This window comes from Oreochromis aureus, linkage group 3 (assembly GCF_013358895.1).
Source record: "Oreochromis aureus strain Israel breed Guangdong linkage group 3, ZZ_aureus, whole genome shotgun sequence".
NCBI classification, from domain to species: domain Eukaryota; kingdom Metazoa; phylum Chordata; class Actinopteri; order Cichliformes; family Cichlidae; genus Oreochromis; species Oreochromis aureus.
The window spans coordinates 33,947,437-33,974,129 of NC_052944.1; the positions used below are offsets into that span (position 1 = coordinate 33,947,437).

General features: G+C 44.6%; 2 pseudogenes; both read left to right on the forward strand.

Annotated features, from left to right (window-relative positions):
* Positions 1 to 7,681: 7,681 nt before the first annotated feature.
* Positions 7,682 to 20,313, forward strand: LOC116327677 (annotated as a pseudogene).
* Positions 20,314 to 21,192: 879 nt separating this feature from the next.
* Positions 21,193 to 25,869, forward strand: LOC116327678 (annotated as a pseudogene).
* The last annotated feature ends 824 nt before the right edge of the window (positions 25,870 to 26,693 follow it).

Here is a 26,693-nt window from a genome sequence, read left to right on the forward strand (position 1 = left end):
CACCTTTCAGAACACTCAAGGTCACTGTACACAGCAGAATAATAAAAGCAACATAAAAGCAAGCAGTTTACACAATCATAAAAGCATAAGACATAAAACAAATTTAAAATAGCAGAGTGGAGAGGTTATGTGGGATAAGCTATTTTGAACAAGTGAGTTTAGAGTTGGGAGTTAAAGAGAGAGAAGGAAGTGATATTTCTTAAATCAGGATTTAGGGAATTCCAGAGTCAAGGAGCAGAGCAGCTGAAAGCCCTGCTCCCCATGGTGACAAGATGGGGGAGGGGACGGAGAGTGAAAGGGAAGAAGAAGATCTGAGACACCGAGATGGGGCGGTGATCTGAACCACATCAGAGAGATATGGAGGAGAGAGATGATGAATGGCCTTAAATGTGTACAAGAGTATTTTGAAATTGATACGATATTTGACTGGGAGCCAATGAAGCTGCTGCAGGACAGGAGTGATGTGATGGACAGAAGGGGTCCTGGTGATAATACGGGCAGCAGAGTTCTGGACGCGTTGAAGCTTGTGGATGGATTTTTGAGTTAGACCATAAAGAAGTGAATTACAGTAATCAATCCGGGAAGTAACAAGGCTGTGAAAAGGAATGGCAGTGGCATGTGGGGTGAGAAAAGGACGGAGACGACTAATGTTGCACAATTGAAAATATGCAGACTGAGTGACATTATTAATGTGTGAATTGAAAGAGAGTACTGTCAAGGATGACACCCAAGCTTGTCACAGAGGAAGAAACGGAGACCAGCGAATTATTCATGGTAACAGAGAAACTGTTGGTTCTGGATAATGTTGATTTAGTGCCTACCAAGAGAAGCTCGGATTTTGCTACATTTGCTACAAAAAAAACAATATTGTGGTCCCTGAATCTGACTAAAAGCCATACACTGAGCAGCATGTATACCATTGCTTTAACATCCTCCATGGTTGTGGCATTTGTTTCACATACAAATGATGCCATGGGACACTTGGCTGGATTGCTACAATGACCCCACACACATTAGGTGGTACTTGATTATAACAGAAAATGAGCTGCGTTGTGTAGATTGGAGTAAGGTACTAGTGGAAAAGGGTCTTTATACACATGCTAGTAAGTCATGAAGATAAGAACATAGCCACTGTGTCATGAAACGCTGTGTGGCAGGCAGGAATTGGACCCAAAATGCAGGCTCTTAGACACAAGGGATGAACTCAAAACCACAGCTTTATTCACGGGCTGGGAAAGCATACAAAGTAAAGTAAACTAAACCAAACTGAGGAATAACACACTAAACTTACAGGGAGACACCAGGAGATCCACACAGCATGAGGGACGACGCGACACTGACTCAGAGAAACACAGGGTTTAAATACACTGGGAAGTAATGAGGGGAATGAGACACAGAAGGAGAGCACAGCTGGGAGAAATCAGGACTGACGAGACAAGGGAGCAAAGCAGGACACATTTACATAAGACACGGACCTTCAAAGTAAAACAGGAATTATGACACAGAGACACGAACTTGGCACAGTGGAGACAGCAACTAAGAAACATAGAGACATAAACCATAAGACAGGACTCTAAGAACCGAAAGACACAGAGGGAAACTCAACATGCAGACAGACTACACAGAACAGAGGGGACACAGAGAAATACGAAGGGCAAGGGATCAAAACTAGAAACGATACAACTCACAAGCACAATATTACAAAAATCATAAAGAATTAAACATGCTGGGTCAGGGGACCCAGGACCCTGACAGTACCCCCCGTCAAGGGCTGGCACCAGACAGCCCAAACACAGAAAACAAAACCAAACAGAAAACAACCCAGGGCGGGCGGCGGGGGTCCAGGACGGAGGGCACGGAACAGAAAACAAAAGCAGGGCACAGGAAACACCGGAGCCCAAGCAAGCAGTCCAAACACAGGTCAGCTCAGGGGGCCGGCCACGTGAGAAGTGGGAGCAGAACAGGTCCGGAGGCCGGCCGCGCGGAAGACGGCGGCGGCAGCAGAGCGGGTCCGGAGGCCGGCCGCGCGGAAGACGGCGGCGGCTCTCAAGCGTTGGGCGTACTGGTCGAGGCTTGGTGGCTGTAGGACTTGACGAGGCAGGACCAGACGGTGGCGTGGCAGCCACAGGACCAGGTGACGTTGAAGCCGAAGCAGAGGCCGGACCAGGCGTGGGCGGCGAAGCCGAAGCAGAGGCTGGACCAGGCGAAGATGAGGCTGAAGGCTCGAAGGCTGGACCAGATGAGAATGGCGCTGCAGGCGACGGCGTGGAAGCCGGAGACGGTGGTGCTGCCGGAGACGGTGTGGGTGAAACAGCTGCAGGCGTCGGCGTGGGTGATGCAGCTGATGAGGAGGCTGCTGCAGGCGACGCTAAGGCCCGAGCTGGACCAGGCGACGCTGAAGACTCGGAGGCTGCAGCTGGCGAGGATGGAGACGGAGCGGAGGCTGGACCAGACGAGGTGGAGGCTGAGGCCGAAGCTGGACCAGGCGAAGCTGATGACGCTGAAGAGGCTGCAGCTGGTGTGGTAGCCGGAGGCGGCGGTGCTGCAGGCCGGAGCGGTCCCTCGGACCCTGCAGCGGAGACGGGTTGCTGAACGGGCCCCTCGGACCCTCCAGCGGAGACATGAGACGAAGGCCGGAGCGGTCCCTCGGACCCTCCAGCGGAGGAGGCAGGTGGCTGAACGGGCCCCTCGGACCCTCCAGCGGAGGAGGCAGGTGGCTGAACGGGCCCCTCGGACCCTCCAGCGGAGGAGGCAGGTGGCGGCGTGGGAGCCGCGGAGTGCTGGATGAACTCATCTGAGCTTCCAGCAAGTGTTGCTGTAGAGACAGAGGGTATAGGGACCCCTGGCTGAATGTGTAGAGGACCAGGTGAGCTAATGTGTCACTGACTAGGGGACTGAGCGGCTACAGGGACCTGGGCTAATGGTTCAGGTGGGAGCTTGGCTGCTAACGGTGGTGAAGTAGGTGACTGCACTGGGGAAGGCTGAACTGCAGGTGACTGCACTGGGGAAGGCTGAACTGCAGGTGACTGCACTGGGGAAGGCTGAACTGCAGGTGACTGCACTGGGAAGGCTGAACTGCAGGTGACTGCACTGGGGAAGGCTGAACTGCAGGTGACTGCACTGGGAAGGCTGAACTGCAGGTGACTGCACTGGGAAGGCTGAACTGCAGGTGACTGCACTGGGGAAGGCTGAACTGCAGGTGACTGCACTGGGGAAGGCTGAACTGCAGGTGACTGCACTGGGAAGGCTGAACTGCAGGTGACTGCACTGGGAAGGCTGAACTGCAGGTGACTGCACTGGGGAAGGCTGAACTGCAGGTGACTGCACTGGGGAAGGCTGAACTGCAGGTGACTGCACTGGGAAGGCTGAACTGCAGGTGACTGCACTGGGGAAGGCTGAACTGCAGGTGACTGCACTGGGGAAGGCTGAACTGCAGGTGACTGCACTGGGGAAGCTGAACTGCAGGTGACTGCACTGGGGAAGGCTGAACTGCAGGTGACTGCACTGGGGAAGGCTGAACTGCAGGTGACTGCACTGGGGAAGGCTGAACTGCAGGTGACTGCACTGGGGAAGGCTGAACTGCAGGTGACTGCACTGGGGAAGGCTGAACTGCAGGTGACTGCACTGGGGAAGGCTGAACTGCAGGTGACTGGACAGGAACTGGGGACTGCAGTGATGGTTGTGGTGGAGGTGTAACGGGTGGAGAAGTGGCGGAATCGGCTGCGGGCCGGGCGGCTAATGACTCAGCTACAGAGTGCCTTAATGGCAGGGCAATAGGTTGAATGATTGACTGAGTAGCAGCCTGAATGGCTGAGTGTAGTAATGGTTGAGGTGGAAGAGAAACAGGTGGTAGTGTGGATAATGGCGCTAAGGGCAGCTGAGTGGCAGACCGAACTGATGACTGAAGCGATGGTAGGGGTGAAAATGGAGCTTCTGGAGGCTGGGCAGCTAAGTGAGCTTCTGGAGGCTGGGCAGCTAAGTGAGCTTCTGGAGGCTGGGCAGCTAAGTGAGCTTCTGGAGGCTGGGCAGCTAAGTGAGCTTCTGGAGGCTGGGCAGCTAAGTGAGCTTCTGGAGGCTGGGCAGCTAAGTGAGCTTCTGGAGGCTGGGCAGCTAAGTGAGCTTCTGGAGGCTGGGCAGCTAAGTGAGCTTCTGGAGGCTGGGCAGCTAAGTGAGCTTCTGGAGGCTGGGCAGCTAAGTGAGCTTCAGGAGGCTGGGCAGCTAAGTGAGCTTCAGGAGGCTGGGCAGCTAAGTGAGCTTCAGGAGGCTGGGCAGCTAAGTGAGCTTCAGGAGGCTGGGCAGCTAAGTGAGCTTCAGGAGGCTGGGCTAAAGGCAATGTAGGAGGCTGGAGTGATAGCTGAGGTGAGAATGTAGCCAGCAGGGACACAGGAGACGGAGCTTCTGGCTGGGCAGCTTTTGGAAAAACAGTCTCAGAATTAATAATCTCTGACTTAACATCCTCTGAGCTAGCAGACACGGAGTTAATTAGTCCAGGCTCAAACGGAACAGAATTACCACAGTTCTTTGCATGTTTATGGCTAGGGGGAGCATGAGGAGAACAGTCTTTTAGGTTACCCAAATGGGAAGTTTTGGTCTCAGAGAAAACAGTCTTTTTCTTCATAACATAAGCAGACCTTGGGCCTTCAGACCCAATAGACCGTACGGTTTCACTTACACTCGCCACGGGCGTTTGCAATGGTGAGGTCCTGGGTTCTGGCGGTGGCACTTTTCGCTGCCTGTGCTGCCGCCGCTTCCCCCTGGAAATGGGAGCGGAGATAGTGGCGGTTGTCGGTAACGGCGGAGAGGTCGAATCCGACTCCTCCTCTGACCACATCGCTGCGAGGAAAGAGGCAGGTGAGCGGTGGGCAGAGCTGGACGTGGAGAGTGAAGAATTCAGCCGTGGCGTGGAAACCCCCTTCCGCTCTAATGGCCGCTGCTGCATTGCAGAGAGTTCCATCTGATGCAGCAGCGGTGGTGGCTCCTGCACTGAATACCGGGTGCGGGCGAAAATGCCTAACTCTCGGGCTTGCAGTACCTCCCGGGCCTCGCGTATCATGTTCAGTGAGTCCATAAATCCTCTGAGTTGACCAAAGTGGGGGTTCCTCTCGAGGATGGCTTCAATGGCTTTGATTCCCACGGTCATGGCCCGAACATCATCGGTGTGGGAAATCCGGTCCACCAGACCTTGGATGCGGGCAAAATCAACTTCCCGGGCAGAGCCTGCTGAGTCCATGTTTGGTCGCATCGTTCTGTCATGAAACGCTGTGTGGCAGGCAGGAATTGGACCCAAAATGCAGGCTCTTAGACACAAGGGATGAACTCAAAACCACAGCTTTATTCACGGGCTGGGAAAGCATACAAAGTAAAGTAAACTAAACCAAACTGGGGAATAACACACTAAACTTACAGGGAGACACCAGGAGATCCACACAGCATGAGGGACGACGCGACACTGACTCAGAGAAACACAGGGTTTAAATACACTGGGAAGTAACGAGGGGAATGAGACACAGAAGGAGAGCACAGCTGGGAGAAATCAGGACTGACGAGACAAGGGAGCAAAGCAGGACACATTTACATAAGACACGGACCTTCAAAGTAAAACAGGAATTATGACACAGAGACACGAACTTGGCACAGTGGAGACAGCAACTAAGAAACATAGAGACATAAACCATAAGACAGGACTCTAAGAACCGAAAGACACAGAGGGAAACTCAACATGCAGACAGACTACACAGAACAGAGGGGACACAGAGAAATACGAAGGGCAAGGGATCAAAACTAGAAACGATACAACTCACAAGCACAATATTACAAAAATCATAAAGAATTAAACATGCTGGGTCAGGGGACCCAGGACCCTGACACACTGAGTAAAACCTGTTTTATCATGCTATGGTTGTGTCTGTTTGTGTAGATATTTTCCTATGCAGAGGAGTTTTCAACCTACACAAATGTTTTCTTGTGGAAAACCCAGAGCGAGTAGCTCGACTGTGTACAGGTGGAAGGCTGATTGGTCAACGAGCCGGTCAGAACAGGAAAGGGGTCTACACATAGTTCACCAAAAACTGGTGAAGTATGAAAAATATGATCAAAGCACGAAAAGTACTGACAAGGGTTGTACTGGACATGTTTATAATACTCAGCTTCACTTCAGTTCTTTGTTATAACTTCGCTTGATTATATTTGATTAGAATTATGCATGATTAACTATCAACAGAATAACATATAGATCTTAAGTCCTTTATTTCACTGGAGCAAAAGATAAAGATTTGACTGGGATGGAGATAAAAATACTAGGCTCAGAATATTCCTCATCTTGCTTTGGTAATTTGTTAGGTTACCAGGAAAAAAAACATGCAAATTCAAAACATTTGCTACTCAGTACACCTCTGAAAATATCTGGAAGGGCTGGTTCATGAGAAATTCTCTTTCCTTACTATGTCATTGGTTCTACTGGATTTGAATTTACAAAAATTTGCATACTAACAGGGTGCTACTGTGGGACGAGATGATAACAGTTTCATTTGCTAATATAACAATGACTTTTTCAAGCTTACTTTCATTTCAGTGTCACACAACAAACGGGTAATATCAAAGAATTGGAAAGAAGTTGTGTGTTTTAATATGGTCTTTTAGGGGATTTACTACCCCAACCTTGATATCTGATTTACTGTTCTCTCACAGTTGTAACCATCTGAGCCCTTACAGAGGCAAAAACTTTATTTTTCAGTGCGCGCGTATCTGTGTCAGTGCACGTGTGTGCGTGCGTGTGAGGGTGTGTGTCCTGTGTTGAGCCTGAGAAAGTGTCCTTTCGCCCAATTAAGCGAAGATCAACAGTCCGCATGATGATGGTTATGTTGTTTAGGACGAACAGACTGCATCTGAATTTTACAGTTGTTCTTAATGTCCATCACTGGTCCGCAGGTGTATCAATTTCCTGTTGAAGAGCCGTGAGCTTCTCCAAGATCTTTCCCATATTGCGTTCCATAAGATCAGTCTGAGTACTCACAGCCCAGTGTTTTGATCATAGCAGCTATAGCCTTGTGGGGTTTTGAACAGCTGTGACTTCTTTCTTAAATTTCCAATAAGCCAGGGCCAAGTCAGCTCAGATCAGCAAGAACCCCGTTATCATGGTTCTGAATAGGTAGATGTCTTTGATGTCCTCAATAGATACTTTGTAAATATAACCATGCATTGACTAGTTTTTAAGTCACTGAGAAGTAAATGAAAATTTTAGTATACTCACTAAGCAGCAGGATCTTACATCATCCATGACATCACTGAAATTTTGACTTTCGTGGTGCCAATGCAGATTCAAAGTAGCAGTAAATAAATATATTTAAATAACGTGACTCAGAAATATATTGGGGGAAATGTTAAGAAGGTCATCAGCGTAGTATTATCAGCTGAAGAAAGAAACAGTGGAAAGTTCCGTCTCACAAATTTAGTCTTTTAAGGTCTTGTATTTTGCTATCAGCACTAACGGATTATTTCTATTAATGCATTCTTTGTGTTTGCAGCTTTTGTGTGTATATACTTTCAACTTATTGCCTTGGTTTTGTAGCTCATATGTTTAGGGAGGGGAAAGTCATATTATGACACATGAGCTTGTGGGTGGAGCTGAGCGGGTTTTCAGAATTTAATAGCTGAAGTAAAATTAAAGCGGGTGTAGTTAAAAATGGCTCTCGAACAGTTTGTGTGCTGTTTCTCTGTGGTGATCATTCTCTTATTCAAAGGTGAGAAAGAAAGTTTGATTTTTATTTGTAGTATTAGACACTTTTTAATTACCTCATTTATATGACAACCTTTTACCATTCTATAATTTTTACTATTCTAAATTTTTAAAAATCTACATTGACACTGGGAAATCAGAGTCAAAGTTGATCAAATCATATATATTTGAAAGTAATTTTTTAAAAAGTACAGACCTTTAAGGGTAGTTTTTTTCTTTTGACTTCATTTTGACAACTTTTATATGCACAAGTGGAAAATCAGCAGAATAACTACATGTTACTTTGTTAGTGCTACACTGACTAATAATAACAACCTCTCTTAATAAAGGGTAAATTTATGGCTAAACTTCATTTGAGTTTACTTACTGTACCTAGGTTTGTAAATCAATGACATTATTGGGATGATTATTTAAAAATTATTCCTGGTAGTTATAAAATGGTTAAAAAGTTAGAGTGGTTAAATATGGCAAATCCATTTATAAAACTTTGAGTATTAAAAACTGATTTTTATGATTCTTATTTTAAGAAACTGAACATGCCTGGTTTCTCTTTCTGTTTAGCTTTGCTTTCATTTGCTTTTTAGACTAGCAAACTAGCAAAAATTATTAATAAAAAAGTCAACATTTCCACAATCTGGACTGTTTTTTTCCAAAAAATTCTGCTCTGTAATTCCAAAATTTGGAAGAAATAACTAGCTGCAAAAAAGTAGTTGAACTTTCACATATTTCCTTGATCAGGAATACAAATCATGATATGTAGTACAGTGGTTTACCAAATGTATCTTTGTCTTCCAATTTTCAGATGGTGATTCACAGCAACCTGGTAAGAATCCAGTTTTGCAGGTTCCTCCTCCCAGCTATATATCACACATAGAGATAATAGACAGTACAATTAAATAACTTCAACAAATTATATAATTTTTTCATGAATATACCTGTCCAAATTTATAAGGATGTCTATTGTTGTGGACTCACAATACCTCCATGCTTATTTACTGTTTGTCTCTTTCAGCCAGTTACATAGACAAACTAGCCTGTTGTTGCCTCGCCAGATCCGCGGCCCTGAACCGTAGTAAGGAAACCTCTGGCAGTTACGTCAGGCTCAGTGACTGGCTCGTAGCTGGCAACTAGCTTACTGTATAGGTCAACTCCGCTAGTAAAAAAGATCGAAGGAGGCGTAGAAAAACTGGTTCACCGAACTTTATTTCTTCTCCAAGGCATGAACACCGTGTACAGTGGGCTGAAACAGTTTACTCACAGCGAGCATCGCCGACACAACTCTGGCTGCCGAGGGAGTTATTATATTCCTTTTAATACTTTTCTTTCCGTCTCTTCTGTAGCTACCCGTTACTTTTTTCCTTCTCCTCTGTCTTTCTCCACACACACACACCCCAGAATACATTTCCCATCAGGTTTCACCCTTAAAGGGCCATGCCTGTAACACTACCCCCACTCTGGATGATGATTAAACCTCTAACATCATTCCAGCACATGAACCCCATTAACAGGGAAACATACAGCATTCTATGCAGGACAGCAGTCATGCCGCTCACACCGCCCCCCACAGTCCATAAATGGCGATCCTTAGGAGGGCACAAGTAGACAACTGTCCATACCTTGCACAAAAAAATAGAATGCACTGGGTCCACTCCGAGGAGGGTGCAAGTCATTGTCCACATTCCGTGCTTCACATATGCTGTATTTATAAAGAAAGAAAAACAAGCAGTAATCACATTGATCCCATGAGCGTTCAGAGGTGGGCCACATATTATTCAAGATGAGCGACATTAAGGCGTTACAGCTGAACTTTTGCCCCTCTCTTACACCATTCGCCCCCATGTCCAGCTTTACTTCGTTAGTATATATGGTTCAAACAACAACTTGCAGCCCATCGACAGCCATATTACCAGCAAACAGCAAAACAAACAAGCACAACAGTACACGTAAGAATAGCCCCCTGTAACAACTCAATCTACAACAGTCTTATATCACTTACCATTTGTAGCATGGACAATTTATTTATATTTTTCTCTCTCTTTTTTTTTTATGTTCGAATGACTGAACAGGGCAGCGATCCGCCTTCACCCCGACTCAGTGTGGGCATACTAGCCCTAGTGACTGACCCAGTCACCAAACATGTCCGGCGTCTACCGTACACGCTGTGGTCTGGAACAAGGTGTGGAACTGGAGGAAGTGTGATGTCCTGGTCCTTCAGCCTCATCCACGTAAGGCCAAACAGGGCTGGCTGGCGACCCGCTACCATCTCCCAGAGCAGGTGGTGGAGAGCCAGTCCTCAGGGAAGCGCTGGTATCTGGGTGATCTGCTCCGGGCGGGGCCTCCCACAAGTCGAGGGGACCGAAGTCGATGTAAGAATCACTTTTGTGGAGGAGGCACCTCGATAGGTGCTGCCTGGTCGGAGTCTTGGACGACCCAGCTGTTGTCCAGTGGCGTCCTTGAGTGATAAGGCTTGAGTCTGTTGTGATGAACCACCACTGCATTAAAAAGGGGCACTTTAGCCTTTGCTAAAGGCTAAAGTGCCCCTTTTTAATGCAGTAGACCAAATCATCCAGCAGGCCTACTACAAAGTAGGGGCCCTCATAGGAAGGCAAGAACTTGCGAACCTTGTGCCGCACTTTCTTGGTCCCTTTGCTCAGATGCCACACTGCAGCGCTGACTTGATACTGAACTTGGCAGATGTTCTTATCGTACTGTCTCTTAGCACGCTCGACAGATTTACCAAGAGCCTCCCGTGCCAGTTGGTGGGAAAGCTCCAGCCTTTCCCTGAGTTGCACCACATACTGTGGTCCAGTGCGGATGGGGGTACCATCAGCGGGCAGACCCGCGACCAAGTCAATAGGCTCGGTTATCTCTCGCCCCAGAAGCATCATGTTTGGGGTCAATCCTGTGGAGCTGTGTTTAGTTGCCCGATAAGCCATGACAGCATATGGGATCATTATATCCCAGTCCCAGTGGCAGCGCTCTCGGTGGTGGCTTAGGCCTTCTGAAGGGTAGCATTAAAAAGCTCCACCTGGCCATCGGACTGTGGGTGAAATGGCGTGGTGTGTGTCTTTTTGATTCCGAACAGTTCACACATCCCCTGGAACACAGCTGACTCAAAGTTGGTGCCCTGGTCACTATGCACAGACTGTGGCCTCCATATCTGCACACCCACTCCGCAACAACCTTTTCTGCCATCGTCCTTTCTGCCCTGAAGTGGCCTCCCACTGGGCCATCGTGCATCTGCTCCATTACTGAGTGATGATAAGCGTGAGGCAGAAGGATTTGGGGGAAAAACACATTACTTTCTGTACAGTGGAATTTCCTCACCAGTACTCCATCTTTTAGATACAGTCTTTTCCACTGCGCCCAGTAGGCTTTGGTTGCAGGGCTGCATGCTGCTATATCGGCCCAGACTGGCTGACCTCCCCCTTTTTCCTTCCATTCCCAAACTGGGCCTATATCCACATCGGTCTTTTGGCTGGCCACAAGCTGTTCTGGGGTCCAGCCACTGAACAGGCTAGTGTGATGTGACTCACCCACTCGGTGGATATTTGGGCGGGTATCGTGGCTACTACCGACACAAAAGTCCACCGGTGCTACAGGTGCACACTCTAGTCCTGCTACCAAGCTTTTCCCATTGCTACCATCGGGCCCCACTAGAAGCTGCCCTGGGGGAGTTATGCTGGTACGACAGTCCCCTAAGTTACACTGCACACCTTTATGCTCAAACTGGCCGCTGTTGATGGTGGGCTCTGGAACTGTGCACGGGCATGAAGTACAGCAGGGTCTCCTGGAAAGTGCATCTGCATTCTGGTGTTTTTTCCCAGGTCGGTGCAGCACCTGGAAGTTATACTCTGCCAGCTTCTCCAACCAGCGGGCCAGCTGGCCCTCAGGTTCCCTTAGCCTGGTCAGCCAGTGGAGGCTGCTATGGTCAGTCCGGAGAGTGAATGGCCTACCCAACAGGTACTGTCAGAAGTGGGAAGTGAATGCCACAACTGCCAGAAGCTCTCGCTGGGTCGTACAATAGTTTTGTTTGGTAGCTGACAGCCGCCTGCTCCCATAAGCCAGGACCCGCTCCTCGCCCCCTTGCACTTGGGATAGAATTGCTCCGATCCCACAATCGCTGGCAATCGCTGGACCCTGGTCCAGTGGGTAACCCAGAACAGGGGCTGCTGTAAGCCGCTTTTTTAATTCCTGGAATGCTTCCTGGCACTCAGCAGTCCAGTTAAAATGGGCATACTTCTTAGTGAGTTCGTGGAGGGGTTTGGCTATTGTGGCAAAGTTCTCCACGAAACGGCGGTAGTATGAGGCTAAGCCAACAAACTGATGCACTTCTGTGACGGTCCGTGGTGTAGGCCATTCTGTCACCTGCTGAACTTTCTGGGGATCTGTGGAAATACCTCCAGCAGAGACGATAAGGCGCAGATAGGCCACCTGCTCCCGAAACAGGCAGCATTTAGATGGCTTCAGTTTTAGGTTGGCTCCACGCAATCTGATGAACACTTGCTCCAGCCGCTCCAGCATCTGGATGCTATCCTGACCCAGGACAATGATGTCATCAAGGTACACTAACCACGTCTCCCACTGCAGCCCAGCCAGCACTCTGTCCATAAGCCTTTGGAATGTGGCCTGTGCATTGCACAGTCCAAACGGCATCACATTCCACTCAAACATTCCCTTACGGGTACAAAATGCAGCTGCTTTTCAGGCTCTGGGGGTCATCTCTACCTGCCAGTACCCTGATGTCAGGTCTAGTGTATTGAAGTACTTGGCAGTGGAAAGCGTGTCAAGGGTGTCCTGGATGTGTTGCAGGGGATAAGCATCTTTAAGAGTTCGCTCATTTAGTGGTCTACAGTCCACACACAGTCTGGGACTCTGATCTTTCTTTTTCACCATCACAATTGGAGCAGCCCAGCCACTATTGCTAGGTTGAGCTAGCCCAGCCTCCAGGCTCTGCTATACTTGCTGGTTGGCCGCTATTTGTTTGTGCCCTGCCATCCTGCGCGGCGGGTGCTTAACTGGTGGCCCTGGCGTAGTCAGGATGTCATGCTGGACAACACTGGTGCGACCAAGGTCATTTGGGCCAGTGGAGAAGACATCACCATAGGACCACAGCAGGCCTGCCAGTTCGCAATGGGCAACGTGAGTCAAATCGGGGCTGCTCTCAGCATAAAGGGCCTGCAAATGGCTTGGCACAGAAGCAGGGGGAGTGCTATTAAGCTTGAGGGCTGCCAAGACCCTTGGTGGGTGACTCCCCGACCCCTCCAGGACTTGCACCGGCTGAAGAACCCCTGCCACAGCACCCCACTTTAAGGTAACAGCTGCAGCCCCAGGGTTAAAGACTGTGATTGGGATGCTAGAGGGTTTACGAGGCTGCACAACTGCGTGAGCCACCAGCACTTGGTGCTTCTCCACAAAGCCCTTTGTGGGGCTTAGCATCATGTCTCTATGAGTGGCACAATGGAAGCTGGAAAACCCAGGGACCACATACTCGCAGCCTGGTTCCAAAACCGTAGTGCATGCCACCCTAACAAGAAGCACCTGGGGTTGAGAGCTCAAGCCCAAGCAGGGTATCTTTTCATCCAATAGGGTTATCTCTTGGCGGCCATAATCTAAGCAGGCGCATGATTGTTGCAGGAAAGGGTGCCCCAGGATAACTTCAGTGCCCTCAGCCATGTCGGCCAAGAGAAAGTTCACATTGTTAACACTGCTTCCCACATGTACAGGCAGGGTAACCTCCCCCAGGACGGTCAGTCCCTCCGGACCAATGCCTTGTAGAGTCTGAACAATGGATGCCTGCACCTGGGGTCTTGACTCTGTGGGGATGGTGTTAAAATAGTGGAGGGGCAGCACATTCCGCCATGCACCAGAGTCCAGCAAGGCCTGTATTTCCCGTCCCTGTATTACTATCTGGACACACATCACATCTTGACCTCTGTTATGGAAAACTGTGCCTGGGTCAGGGGCTGGGCCTCTAGTGGCTTTTTCAGGCCTTTGGGCAGGTGAGCGAGGAGAGGGGCAGTTCCTCTGTAGATGCCCTATGCTGGAGCAGTTATGGCAAACAGCCTCCTTCTGCTTGGCTTGTTAAATGTACTCCAGCTTTGGCGCCCACGCTGGTAAGGTCTTTGAGCTCTCTCTGGTGGTTCATAGCTTAGCATATGAACATTCTCCCGTAATGCAGCTGCTCGGGCCCCCTGTGCTGCAGAGACTCGTGTGGCTGGCTGCATAAGCTGCATGACCGCCCTGGCGGCCCTTTTTTGTTGTCTCGAATCTCTGAGCGATTTCATAGGCTCTTGCCAGGGTGCGTGGTTGTTCTTCCAATAATTTCTGGACCATTTCAGCATCTGCCAAAGCATTAGTGAAGATCTCCACAGAAATACAGTCCTGTTCCAGCTCGGAGCGGTTGGCATACACAATGGAAACCTTCTCATATATATCATCTCTGAGGGTGTGCAGAGCCTCACATGATTTCCTGATTCTCTGCCGTAGCTCAGTACCAATGGCTGCTGCATGCTCTGAACACGGCCCATAGGCAGCCTCCACCTCCTCCACAATCCTCTGGTAACTCCAGCGAGCAGATTTGGGGTTTTTGTGGACTATGGCTCCAGCTGCGCCCCTCAGGCTGAATCTGAGTTGGACAGCCATGGTTTTCTCTGTCCAGCAGTTGGCCTTTGCGCAGGTCTCGAACTGATAGAGAAAGTCTTTCCATGACCCTGAGCCATCGAAATGGTCTGGTTGTCATGTGGGAATTTTCTCCCTGCCCCTCGTCTGTTCATCAGCACTACAATCCACAAAGTCACTGTCTTGCACTGCATGAGGAAAGCGACCGCTTGGCCTTGGCATGGCTTGTTTTGGACTGTGGCCCTGGCCATGCTTACAAAGCCCACACCCACCAGCTGGTGCTGGTATTACTATGCAAAATAGCCCTGAGCTAGCATTTCATAGTTGTATTGGGCAGGTTGGGGTGTACCCGGCATAACGTGTGGCTTCGCTGGCTCAGTGAACTGTGGTTTTGTAGGGTCATTGCAGGTATAGTTAGTGGCGGTGAACGGCTGGCTGCATGGCAGAGATGTAACAATCCTAGAAAGGTGATCATGTGTGCCATGCCGTCCCACTGTAAGTGGTGTAGATGTAATATTACCAGGGCCTTCACAGTCTGAGTACTGAAACTGCTTAAACTCGCTGCACACTGCATTCTGCTTTGCTATTGGTGTTAAGAAAGGGTTGGTGTGAGCTGAAGGTGGCGGGGTGAAATGCCATGCAGCCTCAAACTCTGTCACATTGGCTGCTGCTATGCTTGTCGCTGGCGTTAACTCTATGCCTGTGACGAAGGGGTTGCCGCTATAGATTCTATTGTTTACATTAGTAGCACCGTCCACATTAACTGTGCCACTCTCTGAGGATTCTGACAAAAATGGGTTGCTACTCCTATTGAAGTGCATTACCTTGTCATCCCCTTCAGCATCTCCCGGCGCCGCCATTCTCTCTGTCATCCAAGGGAAAAAAAAAGAAAAAAGTTTGCGCTCCTTCTCTCTCAGCACTTTGCGGAGTCTAATCCCAGAAAAGAGCCCCCAGTGTTGCCTCGCCAGATCCGCGGCCCCGAAAACCGTAGTAAGGAAACCTCTGGCAGTTACTTTAGGTTCCGTGACTGGCTCGTAGCCGACAACTAGCTTACTGTACAGGTCAACTCCGCTAGTAAAAAAGATCGAAGGAGGCGTAGGAAAACTGCTTCACCGAACTTTATTTCTTCTCCAAGGCACGAACACCGTGTACAGTGGGCTGAAACAGTTTACTCACAGCGAGCATCGCCGACACAACTCTGGCTGCCGAGGGAGTTATTATATTCCTTTTAATACTTTTCTTTCCGTCTCTTCTGTAGCTACCCGTTACTTTTTTCCTTCTCCTCTGTCTTTCTCCACACACACACACCCCAGAATACATTTCCCCGTCAGGCTTCACCCTTAAAGGGCCATGCCTGTAACACTGTTCACATTTTCAGAGCTCACAGCAGCTCTCTTTTTTGTTACTATGTGACCTGTAAGTGAGAACAGTCTCTCACATGGGACAGAAGTGGCAGGACAAATCAAATACTTGCGGGCCAGGACAGACAGCAGTGGGTGGGTCCCTGCTCGACTAGACCACCACTGGAGGGGGCAGTCTTTCTCGCTGATGGTGGATTCTGCTCTGTACAAACTCAGGGGTCTGTTACACAGGGCTTCCTCATCTGAATCAGAGTCTGAAGACAATGAAGAGAGGAGGAGACTCTTTGTCTTTGCTGGCTCCTTTGTGGTAGCATCTTTACACTGTTCCTGTTCCAGCAGGGCCTCAAGACTGGTCCAAACCTCTTCTGCTCTTCCCTTGCAAGATACTTTAAATCCTTAAAGTGTGGGTCAAGCCCAGTAGCTATCTTAAGCCACTAATAGTTAAGTGTAGCTACACGTTGGGATAGGTCCTTTGTGAAGGGAGTCTTAAATTTCACCATGTAGTTTGGGTCATAATTGGAGACTTCCATGGTGTGATGCAGGTGGCAGAACCCACTGAACATGAGACATATGTCTCACCTCCAAGAAGCTCAGTCACAAACCTGTAGTAGACAGTTCAAGAAAGTAATTATTAATCTACACAATAACTGTCAACTATAGAGCGTTTTGAAGAAACAGTAACAATAAGTTGAAACATAGTTTTATTTACCTGCATGGCTCAAGGACAGTTGCCAGTTTATGGAGTTTTACCAGTTCTGATGGAGTTAAAATGACTGGCTTGTGCTTTTGTTTGTCTAAAGCAGCAAAATAAGCCTCATAATTCTTTAGTAGATGAGAAACCATATCCAGCGTTGAATTCCACCATGTGGAAATCATCCTGATGTTTCTTAAATTATAGAAACAGGAACGAGACAAAGATTTTACATGAGAGTCAAGGCCCAGAGAAGAGTCAAATATTACTCCAAGATTTTGAATATTTGACTTGACAGAAGGACAGAAAGAGGCAAGAACCTGACTAATTTTAGAATGTAGCTCAGGAGGAGCTATGATCATGGTCTCGGTTTTGTTAGTATTTAGAATGAGGTAGTTGCTTGAAAGCCAATCAGAAACCTAGGTTAAGCACTGGACTAGGGTGGACAGCCTATCCAGCTGATGAGGCTTAAAAGACATATGGAGCTGAATGTCATCAGCATAAAAATGATAAGGCAGGTTGCTAAAAGATTGAATGATACCAGCTAAAGGAAGCATATAAAAAGAAAATAATAATGGACCTAAAACTGAACCCTGTGGAACCCCACAGGTCAGGGCAGCAATGTCAGAGGTGAACCTGTCCTAACAGAAAAGATAAATAGGAAGAAAACCAGTCTAGGGCAGAGCCAGATATACCAGCCAAAACCTTAAGCCTGTTAAGTTGGATTTTGTGGTTGATGGTGTCAAAGGCTGCGCTAAGATCAAGCAAAATGATCACAGAACAATTCCCTGCATCAGATGCCATTAATAGATCATTATAGACTTTTAAGAGAGCGGTCTCTGTAGAGTGCTGCTTTTGAAAGCCAGACTGAAAAGGGTCAAGAATGTGTAATGTACATAACAGAGACCTGAACTGATTTTTAAAAATTTTTTAAAAATCAGCAATTTTGAAATAGGTCGATAATTACTAGCAGAGCTAGGATCAAGATTCTGTTGTATTAATAGAGGAGTTACTTCTGCATGTTTAAAATAGGACGGAACACAGCCTTGCCTCAGTGAACTATTAATGATGGATAGTAATGTGGGACCAATGCTGGTGATAGACGCAGAGAGGACAGAAGGAGGTAATACATCTACAGAGCATGATGAGCTGGTACCGTAAGGTTAAAGTGCTTCAGTGCTATCTAAACTCCTTTTTGCACAGTTTGCACAAAACCACACTGTTATCAGGCCTTCTGTTGGGTAGTCTTTGAAATGAAATTTGCGTCCGATCAGTCCTACCAACGCGCTTTCTTCTGATTCTTTCTAGCTCTGATTTGTGCATCAGTGTAATCGGTATACCAGGAAATCATTTGAATGAGACTACCTTTGTCCACTAATTATGACAAAGTCTCATGGTTTAGGGTGGGTGTTCTGGGAATCCTCACAAAACCATAATTAAAATTTAAGAGTTGGATGAATTCAAATTCAGGATACAATTTTAACTCTAGGTAATCCTTGAGGAAATCTTGTTGATTGTTGGTCTTTTTTGGCGTGAAATGTTGTTGCATATTTTCACTGTATTATTCCAAGCAACTGGTAATGAACGTTAAAAATACTTTTCTATCCACACATATCTTCTCTGTGTATTGTTTTCAGGTGTGCCCATCAGATTAGTTGGGTCTGGATCGACTCGATGCTCTGGAAGACTTGAAATTTTTTACAATAACATCTGGGGAACAGTCTGTGATGATGGCTGGGACTTAAATGATGCTGAAGTGGTTTGCAGACAGATAAACTGTGGGTCGGCACTAAAGGCTCTGCATTCAGCTCATTTTGGTGCAGGAACTGGACAGATTTGGCTTGATAACGTGGGCTGTTCAGGAAGTGAAAGTTCTCTAACTGAGTGTCAGCATCTTGGATTTGGAGTGCACAACTGTCAACATGGTCAGGATGCTGGTGTCATTTGTTCAGGTAAGAAAAAAATTCAGTGCTAAAAACATTGCAGATCAGTCTGTTTTAATGTGAAATACATAATTTTTTAAGAAACATGTTAAAATAGAAATCATTTCTTCTCCCTGATAGATTTGATCAGATTAGCTGGATCTGGATCGACTCGATGTTCTGGCAGAGTTGAATTTTATCACAATAACATCTGGGGAACAGTCTGTGATGATGGCTGGGGCTTAAACGATGCTCAGGTGGTTTGCAGACAGTTAAACTGTGGGACGGCACTAGAGGCTCCTCAATCAGCTCACTTTGGTGCAGGAACTGGACAGATTTGGCTTGATAATGTGACCTGTTCAGGAAATGAAGAATCTTTAACTGAATGTCAACACAGTGGATTTGGATCAAACAGCTGTGGACATGGTCAGGATGCTGGTGTCATCTGTTCAGGTAACAAATCGTTTTCAGTATTGAAGACATTGGAGATAAGTCTGTTCTAATGTGATATACATGATTTTTTTAAGGAACAGAGTAAAATAGTAATCATTTATTTTTCCTGATAGGTCCAATCAGATTAACTGGACCTGGATCGACTCGATGTTCTGGCAGAGTTGAAGTTTACTACAATAACAGCTGGGGAACAGTCTGTGATGATGGCTGGGACTTAAATGATGCTGAGGTGGTTTGCAGACAGTTAAACTGTGGAATGGTAATAGAAGCTCCTCACTCAGCCAAGTTTGGTGCAGGAACTGGACAGATTTGGCTTGATAATGTGGCCTGTTCAAGTAGTGAAGGTTCTCTAACTGAGTGTCTTCACAGTGGATTTGGAACACAGAAATGTGGACATGATCAGGACGCTGGTGTCATCTGTTCAGGTGAAAAAGCTTTTACATAATGAAGACACTGAAGGTCAGTGTTTTTGTGTGCCATCCATGATTTCTAGAATAAGGAAAGTACTAAAATATTGTTCATGTCTTTTGTTTCATAGGACCGATCAGAGTAGGTGGCTCTGGGTCAACTCGATGCTCTGGCAGAGTTGAAATTTATCACAATAACAGCTGGGGAACAGTCTGTGGCAGGGGCTGGGGCTTAAATGATGCTGATGTGGTTTGCAGACAGTTAAACTGTGGGACCGCAAAGGAGGCTCCTCCATCAGCCCGCTTTGGTGCAGGAAATGGACAGATTTGGCTTGATAATGTGACTTGTTTGGGAAATGAAAGTTCTCTAACTGACTGTCAGCACAGTGGATTTGGAATAAACAGCTGTGGACATGGTGAGGATGCTGGTGTCATCTGTTCAGGTGAGAAAATGTTTAGATAATACACTGTAAGAAATACTGTGTTGTATTTATTTAATCAAGATATGTCAATTGGTCCACAGAAAATGGAGTTGTTTAAATGGGAAATGTAATACACTATTAATGTAATTATATGTTTTAAGTAAATCTAACTAAAATGTTGGCTGAATGCTGAAGCATACAGCCAACATTGCATTAATATCGTTGTCTTGGATCTCCTGACAACAGGTTCTGCTAGCTTCACATGACTACACATGAATTCTGTATTATTTTAGGTCTACCTTACAATATAAAGCACGTTGAGGCAACTGTTGTTGTGATTTGCCGCTGTATGAATAAAACTTCTTTTTTTTTTTAATTGAATTGAATTGACTAAGTTCAGCTTGCTAAGCACAAATGATCATTATTTATTTTCTAAGTTAGTGTTCATTCTACACTGCTGTTGCTCGGTTAATATAATCAGGTCAAATAAAGTCAAATTAAATATCTTTAATGTTAAATGTCTAGTAAGACTTTTAACAAATTAAATTAAATGATAAATAATCCCTCCAGTAAGTCTTGGGTCTGCCTCAGATCTTCCTAATCAGATGCCCGAACCACCTCAACTGGTTCCTTTAGTTGTAGAGGAGCAGCAGCTCTACTCTGAGCCCCTCTTGAATGACCAAGCTCCTCATCCCCTCTAGCGAAGACAAAGCCACTCTAAGAAGGAACTTCTGCCACTTGTATCCGCATCCTCATTCTTTCGGTCACTAGACCGAAAGAATGGTCCAGAGGTCTTGATTAAAGGTGAGAGTAGGAATATATAAATTGCTTCGCTTTTATGTTCAGGTCTCTCTTCACCACAACAAATTGGTACAGCATCCACATTACTGCAGACGACGACCCAATCTGTCTGTTAGCCTTATGTTCCACTCTCCCCTCACTCGTGAACAAGATCCCAAGATACTCCTCTACTTGCTGCAGTTCCTTGTCCTTGACCCACTTCCCACCCTTTGCCACCCGAGAGCCATGGTCTTGCAAAAAAATAAAACATTTAAAATTCTTCTGAAAAAACTCTTACACAGAAGCCTTAATATTTCTGTAACTTTATAACAACTTCAAATAAAAACATAATAAGGAAATTGTCTTTGCCCAAGGAATATGGAGTACAAATTTCAGTGATGGAAGGTCCTTGCTTGCTACACTCTGTAGTACTACACGTGTGCAAAACCGTGCATACAAAAGTTCTTAAGTTTAATGGCTAGTCGTTCAGAAGTGAAATGGTTTTGTTCATTTGAATTTGGAGCATTTTATACCCCGCACATCTCATACTGTTATTTTAATACTAAAAAAACCTGCTTATTATCAACCGTAGCTTGCCTCCACCAGTGTGTGAATGTGAGCGTGAATGAATAATGTCATTGTAAAGCGCTTTGGGTGCCTTGAAAAGCGCTATATAAATCCAATGCATTATTATTATTATTATTAATTTGAAAAAATGAACACTTATTGTAATTTCACCATAAAAAAATGTGATGTTAACAGTGCAAAGACATTGGAAGACAGTCTGTTCTTGTGTGGTATACATGCTTAATTTTTTTAATGTAAGAAAAAATTATTGCATTTTATCAAATTAGTGTTCATGTCTTTTGCCTAATAGATTTGATCAGATTATCTGGGTCTGGATCGACTCGATGTTCTGGCAGAGTTGAAGTTCGTCACAATAACAGCTGGGGAACAGTCTGTGATGATGGCTGGGACTTAAATGATGCTCAGGTGGTTTGCAGACAGATAAACTGTGGGTCGGCACTACAGGCTCCTCGATCAGCTTACTTTGGTGCAGGAACTGGACAGATTTGGCTCAGTGATGTGACCTGTTCAGTTAGAGAAAGTTCTCTAACTGAGTGCCAACATCTTGGATTTGGATCACACAACTGCACCCATCATCAGGATGCTGGTGTCATCTGTTCAGGTAAAAAAAAATTACATAATGAATAGATATAAGGTCAGTCTGCTACTGTGCATCATACATTAAATCTGTTCGTAATGCAGACAAAATATTAAAATATTGTATGTTTCTTTTGCCTGATAGATCTGATCAGATTAGCTGGATCTGGATCAGCTCGATGTTCTGGAAGAGTTGAAATTTTTTACAATAACATCTGGGGAAGAGTCTATGATAATGGCTGGGACTTAAATGATGCTGAGGTAGTTTGCAGAGAGTTAAACTGTGGGACAGCAATAGAAGCTCCTCGATCATCTTACTTTGGTGCAGGAAGTGTACAGATTTGGCTTGACAATATTGTCTGTTCAGGAAATGAAACTTCTTTAACTCAGTGTCTTCACAGTGGATGGGGAAACTACTACCCGTATAATTATAATAATCATAATTATTATTATAATAATTATGATTATGGTCACGACGCTGGTGTCATATGTCAAGGTAAGAAAATATGTTAAATACTGAAGACAGCATAGGTCAGTCTGTGCCATACAGGATTTCTATTTTGTCAGGTCAGGAAAGTAAAAAATATTCTTCATGTCAGATCTGATCAGATTGACTGGAACTGGATCGACTCGATGCTCTGGAAGAGTTGAAATTTATCACAATAACATCTGGGGAACAGTCTGTGATGATGGCTGGGACTTAAATGATGCTCAGGTGGTTTGCAGACAGTTGTATTGTGGACCGGCACTACAGGCTCCTCGATCAGCTCATTTTGGTGCAGGAACTGGACAGATTTGGCTTGATCATGTGACCTGTTCAGGAAATGAAAATTCTCTAACTGAGTGTCAACACAGTGGATTTGGATCAAACAGATGTGGACATGGTCAGGATGCTGGTGTCATCTGTTCAGGTGAGAAAAAATTCAGATAATAAAGACATTGAAATGTAATCTGTCCTTGTGTCTCATGCAATTAAGAAAAATCAAAATCTATATATCAGGAACAAATTCATATATTGATAATGTCTTATGTCTCATAGATCTGATCAGATTGACTGGAACTGGATCAACTCGATGTTCTGGAAGAGTTGAAATTTATCACAATAACATCTGGGGAACAGTTAATGATTTCAACTGGTACTTAAATAATGCTCAGGTGGTTTGCAGACAGTTAAACTGTGGACCGGCACTACAGGCTCCTCGGTTTTCTTACTTTGGTGTAGGAACTGGACAGATTTGGCTTGGTAATATTGCCTGTTCAGGAAGAGAAAGTTCTCTGACTGAGTGTCTAAACAGTGGATGGGGAAGATACATCTATGGACATGCCAATGACGCAGGTGTCATCTGTTCAGGTGAGAAACTTTTAGATACTCAATACAGGACAAGTCAGTCTGTTCTTGTGCATCATACATGAAATTTTTCTTCTTTTTCTTTTTTTTTACTTTAAGGAATATTTTAAAATACTCTTCATATCTTTTTGCCTCACAGGTCCAGTCAGATTAGCTGGGTCTGGATCAACTCGATGTTCTGGCAGAGTTGAAGTTTACTACAATAACAGCTGGGGAACAGTCTGTGATGATGGCTGGGACTTAAATGATGCTCAGGTGGTTTGCAGACAGTTAAACTGTGGGTCGGCACTAAAGGCTCCTCAATCGGCTCAGTTTGGTGCAGGAACTGGACAGATTTGGCTTGATAATGTGACCTGTTCAGGAAATGAAAGTTCTCTAACTGACTGTAAACACAGTGGATTTGGAATACAAAAATGTGAACGTGGTCAGAACACTACTGTCATCTGTTCAGGTGAGCAAAATTTTGGATCATCCAGAGAATGTTAAAAATGGTAATTATAACTATTTCATTGCTTCATCATATATCTCAGTGGGAAAATCATTTTGTCTACAATGCACCTCTATCCACAGAGAAAGAGAAATAATACAATCAGCTTTGACACAGACTTTACTACAGTTATGTCCAATCACCTCTCAGCTCACTTCCTTTCACATCACATCAGGTCATCATTACAATCAGTTACACTGTAATGTAGTTGTTCAGTAAGTTGTATAGAACAAGAACATGCTACCAATTTGACTTAAAAATGAGTGCAAACCAGTTTTAAACCTGAGACACCCACATATACAAACACCACTGTTAGAAATATTGACAATGTTGGTTGTGACTGTAATTATATAAACTGTATAAATATGAACTAAAATTAAAGAGAATTTATGATTTCACCAGCTTCACGGAAAAAGTTCTCGGTGAAACTGAATCTGGCTGATGTCAGCTCCCAAGTGGACATGACAAACCCCGTTGTGAGGGAGAACATGTTGAAATGGGTAATGTAGAATTCTTAAATGCAAAGTAAAGTTTCATCTTCAAGATGTTTGTATTTGTTGATCAGTGTTGGGAAGGTTACTTTTAAAATGTATTCCACTACAGATTACAGATTACATGCCCCAAAATGTATTTTGTAACGTATTCCGTTACGTTACTCAATGAGAGTAACGTATTCTGAATACTTTGGATTACCTATTATATTATCGTGCTTTTTACAACTACATGAATGTACTATTGCTGTGGGATTTATTACTTTTACTGAAGGTTACTCGCCATACCAATACCGACTAGATTTTTAAATCTTAATATAAAATGAGTAACAGTAGGATGGACATTAGGTAAGGCTGCACTTTTTGCAGCGATCTTCTATAGAAAACTATTCCACGTGTATATAAAACAGGTCCGTGGCTCCGAACCTTAGTAAAGAGACCTCTGGCTAATACGTCGGGTTCCGTGTCGGGCTCGTAGCCAAAAACTACCTTTACTTTGTTGTCTGGGTCAACTTTGCTAGCGAGAGACAGAGAGAGAGACGTTGAAAGGCTGCTCCAACGGAACTTATTGTTTCGGAGAAAAACACGAAAAAGGTGTACAGCCGAGTCTTAATAGCTTACTTACAACTGGGCTCATCGGGCACTCTTTTTGGCTGCAGTGGTTATTATTATATTTTCATGCTTCCATCTCCCGTTTCTGCTCGGTGACAGCTCGTACTTTTCCAATTTCTCCCTCCCTCCCTTGTGCTCACAGACACATAACGGGTGTGGCACTCCATTCTCCCTGCAGCACGGACTACACTGCCCATGAAGCTACATTCTTTAGGGCGATGCCTGTAACACTCTGCCTATTGCCTTCATATTAAATCATTTTTGTGAATAATTTTTTAAAATATTTATTCACGTCATTATGCAAGCCGCAAGTAGAGCTGACATGGGCCGCGAGATTGAGACACAGGCATTAGAGCCTCTTAATGCATGTTTTGTTTGGGGCGTGGAAACCAAAAATAGAGAGGGCATAGCCGAACATATGAAACAGGAAAATACCGCCGTGTAATCCCTTTATTTCAGCAAAGTAACTGTATTCTGAATACCACCTTTTTAAACGGTAACTGTAACGGAATACAGTTACTCATATTTTGTATTTTAAATACGTAACGGCGGTACATGTATTCCGTTACTCCCCAACACTGTTGTTGATGGAGATTTCTCTGTACTGTTCAAGTAAGGTAATTTACTTACCTAATTCCCAGACAGACATGCTTAAACTCTCTAAACAGTGACAATTTTAAACACACAGCTTACTTTTACACTAAGACAACTTTATAATCTTTACCCAGAGATTCTGTCATATAAAATACAGGGCAACAATTAAATCCTCTTTTCTGTTACACAGGTTGAAAAGAAGTTGGGAGGTACATCTGATGACGTAAAAGTGAGCTGGCAGAAACTTCCAGAAAAGAAAAAGCTCAAAAAGCAAGAGAAGTGTCCTCCATAGTTCAGTCTGTTTGTTTCCAAAACTGTATAAAAAAAGACCTTTTGTTATATAAAACCTTTAAAAAGCATGTTATTGATTAGTTCCATATTTTTATAAAGTATATCTGCTTTTTGTGCTTGTTTTCTGTTGTGCTGCATTTAGTTGTTAGCCAAACGTAACCTGTTAAAGAGTGCAAACTTTAATGGATTTAGCAACTATTTTCTGTGATGGATTTTCAACAGTCATTACTTCTGTTTGTCTCAGCAAAAAGAGTGACTATCAAATTTAGATTTTACTTGACTTTGCTTTATAATTGAAGTCTTCATATTAGACACAACAGCATGATTATTCTGTTAGGACCCATTTCAATATAAACCTGCATATTAATTCAAGAAGCCTCGAATTTTTTATTTTTTATTTATTTTTTGTCTTTATTAAGGAAAAAAAGCTTTTAACATTTTTAAAGACCAATACTTAAATCGGACACACATAGCAGGAGGCCTTTGGCTTCTTCAAAAATGTGTTTAAGTTATATAATCATTTCTCTTTCCTTTGTGTTGGTTTTTCATGAGAGTTTGTAGTTCTGCTTTGTTTTTCCCCCTTATTTTACTTACTCTTGGATTCTATAACGACCAACTATTAATTATTGTGAATCCATATAAATTATGTATTGTACTGCATTTTATGTAATATTAAAGATTGATTAATTGATTGACTGACTATTTTATTTTGAACTTGTAAATACAAATATTATAACAAAATACAGTGGAAACAGAAAACAAAGTTAAACAAATATCTTTAAACATTCTCAAAAAGTAGTAGGATGAAGTTTACAATTGCTCTGCCCCTTTAATAATTTACAAATCATATTTCTCAGTGTAACATTGAATCAGACAATTTACTTATATAACTATACACAAGTCGACACACACAACCAGTGCTGCGAGAATACGTGCATTCGTGCATAAAATCTGATATTGTGAATATTTCTTTTGGTTCTTTTTTGCAATAAATACAGAGGCTGTAATAAGCTATAGTATTTCCCCAGACCTCCACAGAGGAACTTAGATACAGTAACACCAAAGAACAGTAAAGAAAGAAAAATGATTTTTAATTTATCCTGTGCTTTGCTTGAGCAAAGCTCTGTCAGCTTGGAGGAAACATTAATACCTAAATATTTAATACTGCTTGTTTGGAGGTTATGGGGTGAAACAAAATCTGCTACATGCTCCTCATTCATACAGATTGATAAAAATAGAAGATTTTGACAATTTTACAGAGAAGCTGGAGACTTCAAAAAACAAATCCATGACCTTGAATGATTGTTGCAAAGA